Consider the following 12,647-nt stretch of genomic DNA (forward strand, 5'->3'; position numbering starts at 1 on the left):
TGTTTAGATATAAAAATAATATGACGATGAAATACAATGTAATAAAAATAGAAAATAATTATTAAAAATATTAAATTAAAATTTACATATAATAAGTTTGTAAATTATTTATTATTATGTAGTTATTTATTTAGTTAATTCATATTAATTATAAGATATTTATTTTTATTCATTTATTAATAATTTATTTCATTATAAAATTTATTATTTATTTATGTATTTATTCAATTTCTAGTTGTTTATTTATTATTTTATTCTATAATTATAAAAATTATTTATTATACTAAATTAAATAATTTATTTGAAAATTATTAAACAAAAAATAGAAAGAAAAATATTAAGTGGTATGGGCATTTTTATCTCTATTCTATAATTCTAAAGGAACATTTGATTTATGAAATTTTAGATTCCAAAAAAAAGTTTGATCCTTGAAAAAATATAATACTCGAGTTTTTTTTTTTAATTTTTAGGACATTCCTTATTCATATTCACTCGTTTCGTTAGAGAGAATTCACGTATATTAATCCCTATATAATTATCATAATCTCTTTGACATATATAATGAGTATTTTTTATTTTATTTTATTAATAATAAATACCTAAACGATAAATGATACCTTTAACAATAAAAAAATATAAATATTTTATTTAATTACTATTTTTATTTATAAAAATATTATCAATTAAGATGTTTGGTACTCTTTTATGTAACAAAATTTTATAGGAAAAATTGTTAGAAAAAATATCAATTAATGAGCTCGTCACTTTTTTTATATCATAGAAAAATTAAAAATATTCCTTAATTTATTTATAAAATAATTATTTAAGGTGTTTCTATACAGAAAATACCTTAAATAATCATTTTATAAATAAATAAAAGTCTTTTTATTTTTTTAAATTATGAAAAAAAATAAAAATGATCTGTCTTTTAATTTATAAAAAGATTATTTAAAGCATTTTTTATAAAAAAAAAAATACCTTAAATAATCTTTTTACAAATACATTTAAGATTTTTAAAATTTTTTATAAAAATATTAAATGATCATTTTATAAAAAAATAAAAGAAACATTTAAGGCATTTCTGCATAGAAAATGCTTTAAATTATCCTTTTATTTTTTTATAAAATGAAATGATCTTTTTATTTTTTGTATTATGAAAAAATTTAAAAATGATCCTTTAATTTATTTATAAAATGATTATTTAAGGTGTTTTTCTACAAAAAAAAATAAACATCTTAAATAACCTTTTTATAAATAAATTAAAAGATCTTTAAAATTTTTTTATAAAAATATTATTTAAGATATTTTTATACAAAAGTATCTTAAATAATTATTTTATAAAAAAAATCATTTAAAGTATTTTTTTACAGAAATACCTTAAATTATTTTTTTATTTTTTTATAAAATGAAATGATCGTTTTATTTTTTAATATTATGAAAAAATTTAAAAATATCTTTTAATTTATTTATAAAAAAATTATTTAAAATATTTTTTTATAAAAAACATCTTAAATAATCATAATTTTTCGTACTTGCATTTTTTTTCATTTTTGTCTAATCATAAGACGAAGCTATTCCTGTGAAATGCAAAAAATAAAATACTATTATAAATTTAAAATAAGATAAGGAAAAAGATGTTTAAATGACATTAATTGCAAAACTAAATTTATTTGGGGACCATAACAAAAACCGTGGCCAAAAGTCAAAATCAAAAACAGTTTGCATTACCCTACAAACATTTAATGTAGAGCTTCGACGAAAAGGCCTTATTTGCAAATAAAAACAAAAAAAAATTGGGCCACCCACATCACGTAACTTAAATTACGCCTCAATTATGACGTTTTTAAAACTTAAACGCTTCAATAATTCACTTTCATTTTATGTATGAAAATAAAAAAAATTATTTTAAATTATCAATTAAGATATTTCAATAAAAAAAATATCTTAATTGAGGTCAATGATTATTTAAAGTATTTTTTCATACTAAATGTTTTAATTGTAATATTAAAAATATTTTTTTTTATTTATAAAACTTACAATTGAATTTCAATCATTTTTAAACATATTTTTTTGAAAGAATAGTGATTATTTCATCATTTTTTTATTTTAATCAAATTTAATAAATAAAGTAACTCTTCTCAGAATATTAAAATATCACAAAAAAATATATTTTTAATTCTAAGATTTTAAATACTATTGAAAATTTAATATTTTTTCTCATAATTAAATTATTTTAAATCAAACGTGAAAATTAAATACCTATAATCAAAATTTTAAAGAAAAATTTAAAATTTTCTTGAACAAACTCCATCTAAAGGCATAATAGAAAGAGGAATTGCGATGAAAACTTAAAATTTTCATTAGAGTTTCAAGCTCCAGTCACAATTTGAGGTTGCGACGCGATTGAAGTAGCTTCACCACGCCTTAACTAAGAGATCCAAATGATATATCAATGCAATTGAAACTTGTAACCGCACCGCAATGGAGTCAATTAGGGATGACCCTAAGCAAACATCATGTCAATGGAATAATCCTTGTGGTTCATTTTTTGTATTTCTTTTTTTTTTTTTTTTTTTCATTTTCGTGGTGTGCTAATTATCATTTTTTTAGGTTGCATTTGGTTTCAAACATACCCCCAATGAGACTGCATTTATTATGAAAAATTGTGCTCAATGCACCGAACATCCGTTTGGATGTATAATTTAAGGTGTGAAAACCAAGGTTTTTCAACTAGAAGTTTTAGGGGTTTTAGGTCCAACCAGCAAATGCACAATTATTTTTTTTTTAACTTTTTTGTCCTTTTAATTTTATTTATTCTCTTCCTTTTTTAATTTAATTTTTAAAAAAATTATAAAATAATTCTAATTTAATATAATAAAAATATTATTTAATATATTTATTTTTAATTATTTTTAATTTATTTTATTAACAAATTATTATTTATCATAAAAATATTTTTTAAATTTTTATTATTTATTAATTTTTATAAGTTAAATAATTTCAAAATTTTATTACATTTTTAAACTAATGTCTTAATGGTCATTTTTCATCTCATTCTAATTCATCTCACCATCAATCAATATTGTGTTTATATCCATACACGTATCTCTATTATTGATTTTAATCTCACAACTACAATAATTAATTTCATTTTAATCGTTATTTTTAATTTTATCATCTATTCAAATGAACTTTTTAAAAAAATTGTGCATAAGAGACATGATTACTTTTATTCTTGCTTTTATAAATTAAAAGCATTGTTTCTCAAAACTTTCATGGATCCCTCTTAGCCTTCCATTTATGAGACTTGAGGGGGCAAATATATAGTATAAGAAGATCAATTTCACAACTCCATAACTTTTTGAAAATAGATTATTGAAAAGTGTTATGATTTTTAAGAAATATAGAATTTTGTTAAAATTTTTATGAATTAGTGTAATGAAAAAAGTTATTATTAGAAAAAAATCATAAATTTTGAAATTAATAAAAAAATTTTAATTTAATTATTTTGATTTTACAGAAAGAATAAAATCTTATGAGCTCTTAATTCTTTTAATTTTAATAAAATATATTTATAAAAGAATAAAATATTTAATAAAAATTTAATTTTAATAAAAGAATAAAATATTTAATAAATATTTAAAAAAAATTTAAATTCTTTTTTGTCTCACCAATACCGATGGTATGTCACATGTCAAGTTATTTTCTTCTTTTTTATTTTTTTTATAATTTTTCTATTTACTTTTTCTTTTTTGTTTCTTTTTAAATATTTATAAATTTTTATAACATTTTACCTTGAGACATGTTGAGTTTTTTTAAAGAGGAATGAGTTCAAGTCAAAAGTATATTTATGATGCTTTATTTTAAACTATTTTAAGGTATATATAAAAATTTATATTTTACTATTTATTTAATTTTATACATATATATGTGTTATATTAATGAAATTATTTTTTATCTCAATTTAATAAATTAATATTTTAAACTTAGTGTAGGGTGTCAATGTAGCACCCTTTGTGGCCTTTTTCTCATTTTTTTACTTTTTATTTTTCACTCTTTTTATTTTTTTGTTTTTGATATTTTATTTTTTATTAGATAAATCCATAACATTAATTTTGGTAATGTATGGATGAACAACGTTCATCCATTAGTGTGTCACGTAGCAACGTGTGCTTGGCTTTTTATTTTGTTTTTTGTTTGCATTTTTACTTTCTTTGATTTTGTTTTTTCACTTTTTTCTTTCAAAAAAATTAATAAATTTTGTTAAATTATAAAAAATACATATTTGTAAAGATTGTATTTTTATATTTGGGATTCACTTACACCAAAATTTCTTTTTTGCTTTTCCTTTTTTACCTTTTTCGATTGAATTACATGTATTCAAATTGATTATAATGTTTCTCTTTCTATAATTAAATAAAATTATTATAATGTTTTCTTAACACAATTAATAAAATATCACTCTTACCATAATTGTGAAGTTACTATAATATCCCTACAATCATAATTATGAAAATGTCCTCTTATTATCATTTGTCAAAATTACTATAATGTCCCTCCTATCATATTTACGAAAGCACCCCTCATATTATAATTTATCAAAATTATTATCATATCCTTCAATCATAATTATGAAAATATCCTCTTATCATAATTATAAAAATACCCTTTATAATAAAATTGGCAAAAAAACTATAATATCCTCTTACCATAATTATAAAAAACATCTTTTGATTGCTTCATATAATGTCTATCCAAAAATAATTATGAAAATATCTCTTATATTATGATTGATAAAAATTATTATAATACATTCTAAGTATAATTACGAAAATACCTTTAGAATTGTTTCATAATTATGCATTAGATTTTAATATCATATACTGATATGAAATAAATTTCCTTAGAAATGATCATAATGCCCTATTAATTACTTGATAATTGAATTACATGCATCCAAATTGAATGTCATGTCCCTTTTTCTTTGATTAACTAAAATTACTATTACGTTCTTTTAACATAATTACTAAAATATCCTTATAACCATAATTGGCCAAAGTTATTATAATGTCCTTATAACTGCAATTATAAAAATACCCTCCTACCATAATTATAAAAATACTCCTAATATTATAAATTGCCAAATTACTATGATAAATTTTAACTCAAATTACGAAAATGCCTTCTAACTATAATTATGAAAATACCCTCTCATATTATAATTTGTTAAAATTATTATAATATTCTTTAACCATAATTACAAAAAATACCATTTTAATTGTTTTATATAATGCCTTTATTATCATAATTATGAAAATACACCTTATAATATAATTGAACAAAATTGTTATAATACCTTTTAAGCATAATTACGAAAATATCATTTTAATTGCTTCATAATTATGCATTAAATTTTAATATATGTACAATAATATAAATTAATCCTCTTAGAAATAATAATAATACCATTTTAATTATTGGATGATTGAATTACATGTATCTAATGCCTCTATTTCTATAATTAACAAAATTACTATAATGCCCATTTTAATATATTTACTAAAATATATTTTTTTATTATAATTTGTTAAAATTAATATAATACCTTTACAACCATAATTATTTAAATGTCCTACTATCATCATTTATCAAAATTATTATAATACCCCTGATATTATAATTATGAAAATACTTCTTATATTATAATTTATCAAAATTATTATAATATCTTTTTATCATAATTATAAAATTACCTTTTTTATTATGTCATAATTACGTATAAAAATAAAAAAAGAACTTATAACCCGATCATAGACAGGTAGTATTTCTAGTACATATATTAAAAATGAAAAAAAGAGGTTCATAGAAAAAAAAAAAAAAGGCTTTCGGCAAAGTGTGTCATGCATTCTAGTTTTCATGGAAAAAGATAATTAATGTTAAGGACATAATATATATATATATATATATATATATAATTTTTAATTTGCACAAAATTACGATTTTATAAGAAACTTCAACAGAATAACTAAAAAAAGTAATTTAATATATGATTATAATTATTTAAAAGAAAAGTATTAATTTATACCAATGTAAAATTTATTTAAATGTTATTAGCTTTTATTGTGTTTATCATACAAAGTATTCATGCTATTTTATTTTTGTTTGTCAAAATAAATATTTTATTATTTATTTTAGCACTCTTTTAGCTATTCCTCTTCTCCATGCTTGCCTTAAGCTTTCTTTCTCTCTTTCTTTTTCTCAAATTTAAAAACTATCAAAGGAAAAAAAATGACAAATTAAAAAAAATAAAAATAGAACATAAGAATATAACATGTAAAATAATAGTTGAGCCAAATGTCAAGTCATCAACTACACAGGTTATATATTTTAGATTCATTAATTATAAACGCTACTTTATTAATTTAAAAAAATAAATATCAAAGCAATTGTATATCTATGATAATATTTTTTTAACTTATTTTAAAATATAATTCTTTGTTTTAGAAAATATTTAAGAAAAATATTAAGAACATATCAAAAATTCATTTTAAAAGCTTTTTTTTTTTATCCAAAGTACAATAAACATGTCGTATGAAATTAGCTTTCACAATCAGATGTGGTATGATTAGGGCTGTAAACGAGCCGAGCCGAGTCGAATAGTGAGAAGCTCAAGCTTGAGCTCGACTCACAACTCGGGGCTCGATACTCGGTTCGAGCTCGATCGAGTTTTATTTTTCAAGCTTGAGCTCGATTCATGATCGAATTCGAGCTACTCAAGCTCGTTCGATTAAGCTCGATTAATATGTAAAAATAAGCTCGATTCGTATACTTGACAAGAGTTTGATTATTCATGCTCGAACTCAAACTCGAACTCAGATTCGAAATATTTTATTAATTAAAAAAATAAAAATAAATTTAAATATAAAAGCTCGATTAGGCTCGCGAGCTACTCGAGTCAGATATAAGAATACTCGAATTCGGCTCGATCGATAAGTCGAGCTACTCGAGCTCGAGCTCGACTCGACAATAATCGAACCGAATTTAAATTTTTTTCGAATCGAACCCGAGTAACTTGCGAGTACTAATGTATCATTTACACCTCTAAGTATGACTGCCCTAACCTTAAATCATAGCCAAAGTTGCTCCAATATTTCCAATTCTCTTTCTTTCCTTTTCATTTTTTTTCCTTTCATAGTAAATCCTTCCTAAAAATAATTTTTAATCTTAAAACTATCATAACAATCTGAAACTAACTCATAAAAATTTAAAAATATCCACAACAAACTACCAAAATCCCACCATACCATCCTTTCTTGCAACATGTTACTTACCCTCTCTTCTTGCCACGTCTTATTATCCATTCAATGCATTCAAGTTTCATTAAATTATACAGAGTTAATAGTAATTAATTCAAATTCTATTTTAATTTTTAAATTTTTAAATATTTTAATTAAATTTTTAATACCTTTAAATTATTTTTTTTATGAAATAATCTAAATTGATAACAAATGTTAATTGTCATCATGTGATGACATCAGTTAACATTTTACGTAATAAATGAATGATTAAAATATAATTTTTTCATAATTTAAAGACCAAAATTATCTCAAAAATTTTATAAAAAATATATATTTTATAAAATATTAAATCTAAAATTATATTCTTATATTTTTTGTTGTAATATAATTTATTAGTTATATTTTTTGTTTTTAATAGAAAATAGTTTTTAAAAATTAAAATTAAGTTAAAAATTCAAATTCTTTTTTTAAAAATTTAATATCATTTTCAAAACAAAAAATTATTTTTATTAGAAATATTATTTTAGTCATAAATCATAATAAAAAATTTATTAAAGGAGAAGATAAAAATAATTCTAGAAAAAATTGGTTTTTATATGTTTCAAATATAATTTATAAAATATTTTTTAATTTTTATTATGAATATGATTTATCAATAAATAATATTTTTAATAGAAAATAGATTTTTTAAAAAAATTAAAATTAAGTTGAAAACTTCAAAATAATTTTGTTAAAATTACATTTCATTTTAGAAAATTAACTAAAAAATTTTTATATCGATTCAAGAAATTAAACAAAAATTCTATATTATGTAAAAATTTTTAGATCATTTTCAAAAATAGATTTTGATATTAGTTTATTAAAAAATATATCATGTTGAAATATTAGTCTATTCAAAAATGTACTTTTATAAAATATATTTAAAAAGGAAAAGAAAAGATTTTTAATATTTTAAAAAATATAATTTTTGAATAAAAAATAATATGTTTTACTATAACTTTTGAGTAAAATAATATTTTTAATAAAAAATTGTTTTTAAAATATATTAAATTTAAAAAAAATTGAAAAATTTAACTTAATTTTAAATTTTGAATATCTACTTTTTATTTAAAACAAAAATTTATCTAATAAATTATAATATAACAAAAAATATGCAAATATAATTTTAAATTTAATATTTTATAAGACATATATAAAATATATAAAATTTTGTGATAGTTTTATCTTTGAGCCCTAAACTTTGAAAACAATTCTATTTTGATCCCTTATTTACTATGTGAGATGTTAGTTGAAGTCATCACATAAAGATCGCTAGCATTTACCATTAATTTAGATGGTTCTATAAACTAAATGACCAAAATAGAATAACTATGGGCAATTAGGGATTCGATTAGAACTATTTAAAGTTTAGGGATCAAAGTAAAATTTAAGTCAAAATTTAGAACTACGAGTGCTATTAACTCAATTATATATATAAACTAGGTTTTATGCCTCTACTTTACACGATTAATTTTATAAGATAAAATCATGCAAATTAAATCATCACAACAAATGTGCACAGGAAATAGCAATATGGTTTCAAGATTTGTACCAACAAAAGTATAATAATTTATTCATTAAAATGTATAATAATTTGTTTTTTAGTGTATGAAATTGAAACATAAAAATGTTAAACTAAGCTATCTATGAAAATATACCATTAAAAACCTCTTTGTACACAATGTTTTTTTAGATGATATTTAAAGCTATCATTATCATCTAAAATCACAATTCTTAACCCTAATGGTGATGTCACATGAAAAAGGGACATATACAATTGACCATGACTAAAAGCTAGTTTCGGCAAATATAAACCAACATATTTCAATGATTGTCCTTGACTTTCATTAATTGTCATTGTATAACATGGCTTCAATGGAAACTGCCTTCAATTTAGAATAGATGGCCATCTTGTTTGTTAAGAACTCATCAATATCCTTGGAATTAAAACTTTGGATCCTTTATTGGTTCTAGACATTATTTTACCTTCAGCCACCCAATCACTCAATTAAGTAATAATCAAGCATGAACAGTTACACATTCCCAAGCTCGAATTCATATTCTTTAACAGTATAATAGCCGTACCAATCTTCAACTTTAACAATGACAAGGCATATCAAAGAAATCCAAAACTATTAAGTAACTCAATTGGATACATATCATTTTGTTCTTCATTTTCTATAGAACCTTATATATATCATAGCTACTTCTATAAATTCTCATTTCACCTTCCAATAAATTTATCATACATTCCTTAATCTCATGTACAATTTCATTAGAATGAGTGAAAATTGCCCTTTCAAAAAGGTAATTTACATCATTTTGTCTCTTATAAAAATTTGGATAAGTAGCATCAATTACTGCATCTATTGGTCTTTCATTCGTGTTGACAATAAATTCTTTTGGAATTTCAATCCAACATGGATCAAGTTTTTCGTGTCTACAAATTGCTTATGCTTTACCCTTTCCAATGTTTAATAACCAATGATTGAATTTAACATTTTCTTTATTCATATTACCATTATCATCATAATATGATACTTGCATGTTAGTTTTCAAAGTGAATATAGTGCAATTTCTCCTTAAGTATGATCTGTTAATACAAGATTACCATTTCTTAGTGCTTGCCTTTTGGGATAAATATTTGCCTGAAGTCACCTCCAAGAAACATCATTTTCAACCAACGGGTTTGTTCTTTGTACTTTCATTCTTGAATTCAATAATGTCTCTAAGCGTTTTATCGAAGACTTCAAAAACAAATCTTTGCATCATTAGGGCCTCATCCCAAAAAATCAGACATGTTTCAGACAATAAATGAGCAATGTTTGTATTATGCTTTATTCCGCAGTACTATTTTCAAAAAATCCAATTGAATATCCAATTGACTATGTGCTGTTCTACACCTGGTATCAATAAAGATGCAATTCCTACAAAAAAGAGAATTGACAATTAAGAATACAAATATAAACATGTACTAATGCAATTTTTCTATGGGATCTTAACTTTGCCAATATAGTTTTGTACAAAAATGGTTTTTTTTTTGTGCCTCTATTAAGGGTGATAATGATTCAAATCAAATTGAATTTAGTTTAGGTTTTTTTTATAATGTAGAGTATTATAAATTTTTAAAATCCAATCTAAATCCAAACTAACCTTTTGTATGATCTAATCCGAATTTTATTGGTTTGATCAATTGATTTTTAAATTTTATTTTAAAAAATTTTTTTTATATTATTTTAATATAAATTTTTAATATATTTAAACAGTTTTAGATATAAAATAATTATTTTTATTTTATAAAAATTTAATATATATAAGCTAATAAAAATATAGAACTCAGTTTGGTTAGGTTTTTTTTTTTTTTTTTTTTTTGTTTTTCACTTCTCAATCTGAACCTAATATATATTGTCATAACGTATAGATCTGTGAACTTATCGCTAGACATAAATTAAAGGAGTCACTGTCAATATTTTTAGTTAAGGTGTGATTGCCCATCTGACAGAATCTATCATATTTAAAGAGGAGTCCCAAGATTGATATATGTATCTTTAAATAATAGATTTTAGTTCATGAAATCAGATTTTAGGTTCGAAAATATATTTACGCATGAGAAAAGTTATAACATTATCACAGCACCTATCCAAGGGATGGTACAAATTTGATTTTAAATTATCTAAGCCTTAAAATTTCTTATAATTTTACTAAATCATTTATTATTGAAAATTAGTCATAAATTTGTTCCAATAGTTTAGTAACAATTTAAGATAATTTTCTCACCTTAAGAATATTCATGGAGATTAGTATCCTACTCTAAAGAGGCTCAGTCGTTGGGTTTATTAATATATTTTTATTCAAGAAAATAATTAATAAAATCTTTCAATAGTTTGATAAGATTTATTTTGATGCAGATCTCTCAATAGTTTGGTAAAATTTTTTTGTAAATTTATTTTTAGAAAATGTATTAAATATTTCAATAGTTTATTAATATTTAATTTAAAATGCAAATCCTTCAATAGTTTGGTAGAATCAAAACAAAATATTTTATTAATAACAATTTTTTATAAAAATTGATTTATGATATTCTCTAATAGTTTGGTAAAATTAATAAAAATTTAAATTCATAAAAAATCCTCCAATAGTTTAGTAGGATTCATGAATTTATTTTAGAAACATTTTTTTTTGTTATTATTTTTAAATAAATAAATAAATAAATAAAATAAAATTCATAAAAACATTTTTTAAAAATAAATAATAAAATTTTCAATTTACAATAATGAGTAAAATAATAATTAAAGATGAAAATAATAATAATAAAATGAAAATAAAATAGAAAAAATCAAATCAAATCAAATCAAAATAGAAAATAAGATAAAAAAAGAAAAAGCTACGATCAAGTTGGGCTTGAAGCGCGGATCTTCACGTGGGTCATCAGGTTCACACGAAAACTTCAAATTTCAACTAAAAAGTTCATCTTAAACCCAGAAAAACCTAGTTAGTTTATTGAAGAACATCAAAAACCGATCTTTGAAAATAAAGTTTAAGAATTTCTTAAGCTTATAAAGCATAGTGAGTATAGCGTGGTAGAATAGTTGAATAAGATGCCAGCTAGAATTTTACTATTGTCACTCTTGCTAAGTTCATAATCCCACCATAATGCTTTATTGAATGTGTTGAATCAAGCATATGTATTCCATAATGTATCTGTTAAATATGTGAAACAGTTTATTGATAATTTGATAGTCTTAAACTATATTTCTTTTAACGATGAAGAGATTCCTCCAGAAGGTCGAGGAAGTACTAAAGTTCTTCACATTATTGTTAAGCGCAAGTGTCATATAGTGGTAAAGGTTCTAATCGACAATGGCTCTTTAATTAATGTCATACCTATGACTACATTGGCAAGATTACTTATTAATGTATCTTACATGAAGCTCAATCATATGGTTGTTTGGACCTTCAATGGAACCTGACAAGAGGTACTTAAGGACATAGAAATGCCATTGTAGATTGGTCATTGCACTTTTAATATAAATTTTAAGTTATGGATATCTCACTTTCATATAGTTGCTTGTTAGGTAGGTTGTGGATTTATAAGGCAAGTGTAGTTCCATCTTCACTACATCAGAAAGTTAAATTCATTGTTGATGGAAAATTTACATATATAGCAAGAAAGAAAGATTTATTGATAACCTAACTTATAAATACCCTTTTATGTGAAAGCTATAAATGAAGCTTTGGAATTCTCTTATAAATCTTTTGATAATGCCAATGCTACATATGTGGCTAAAGGGTTTAAATTGTATTAACCAC

This window comes from Durio zibethinus, chromosome 25 (genome assembly GCF_047325235.1).
Source record: "Durio zibethinus cultivar Kanyao isolate XHJ-2024 chromosome 25, ASM4732523v1, whole genome shotgun sequence".
In the NCBI taxonomy this organism is placed as follows: Eukaryota; Viridiplantae; Streptophyta; class Magnoliopsida; order Malvales; family Malvaceae; genus Durio; species Durio zibethinus.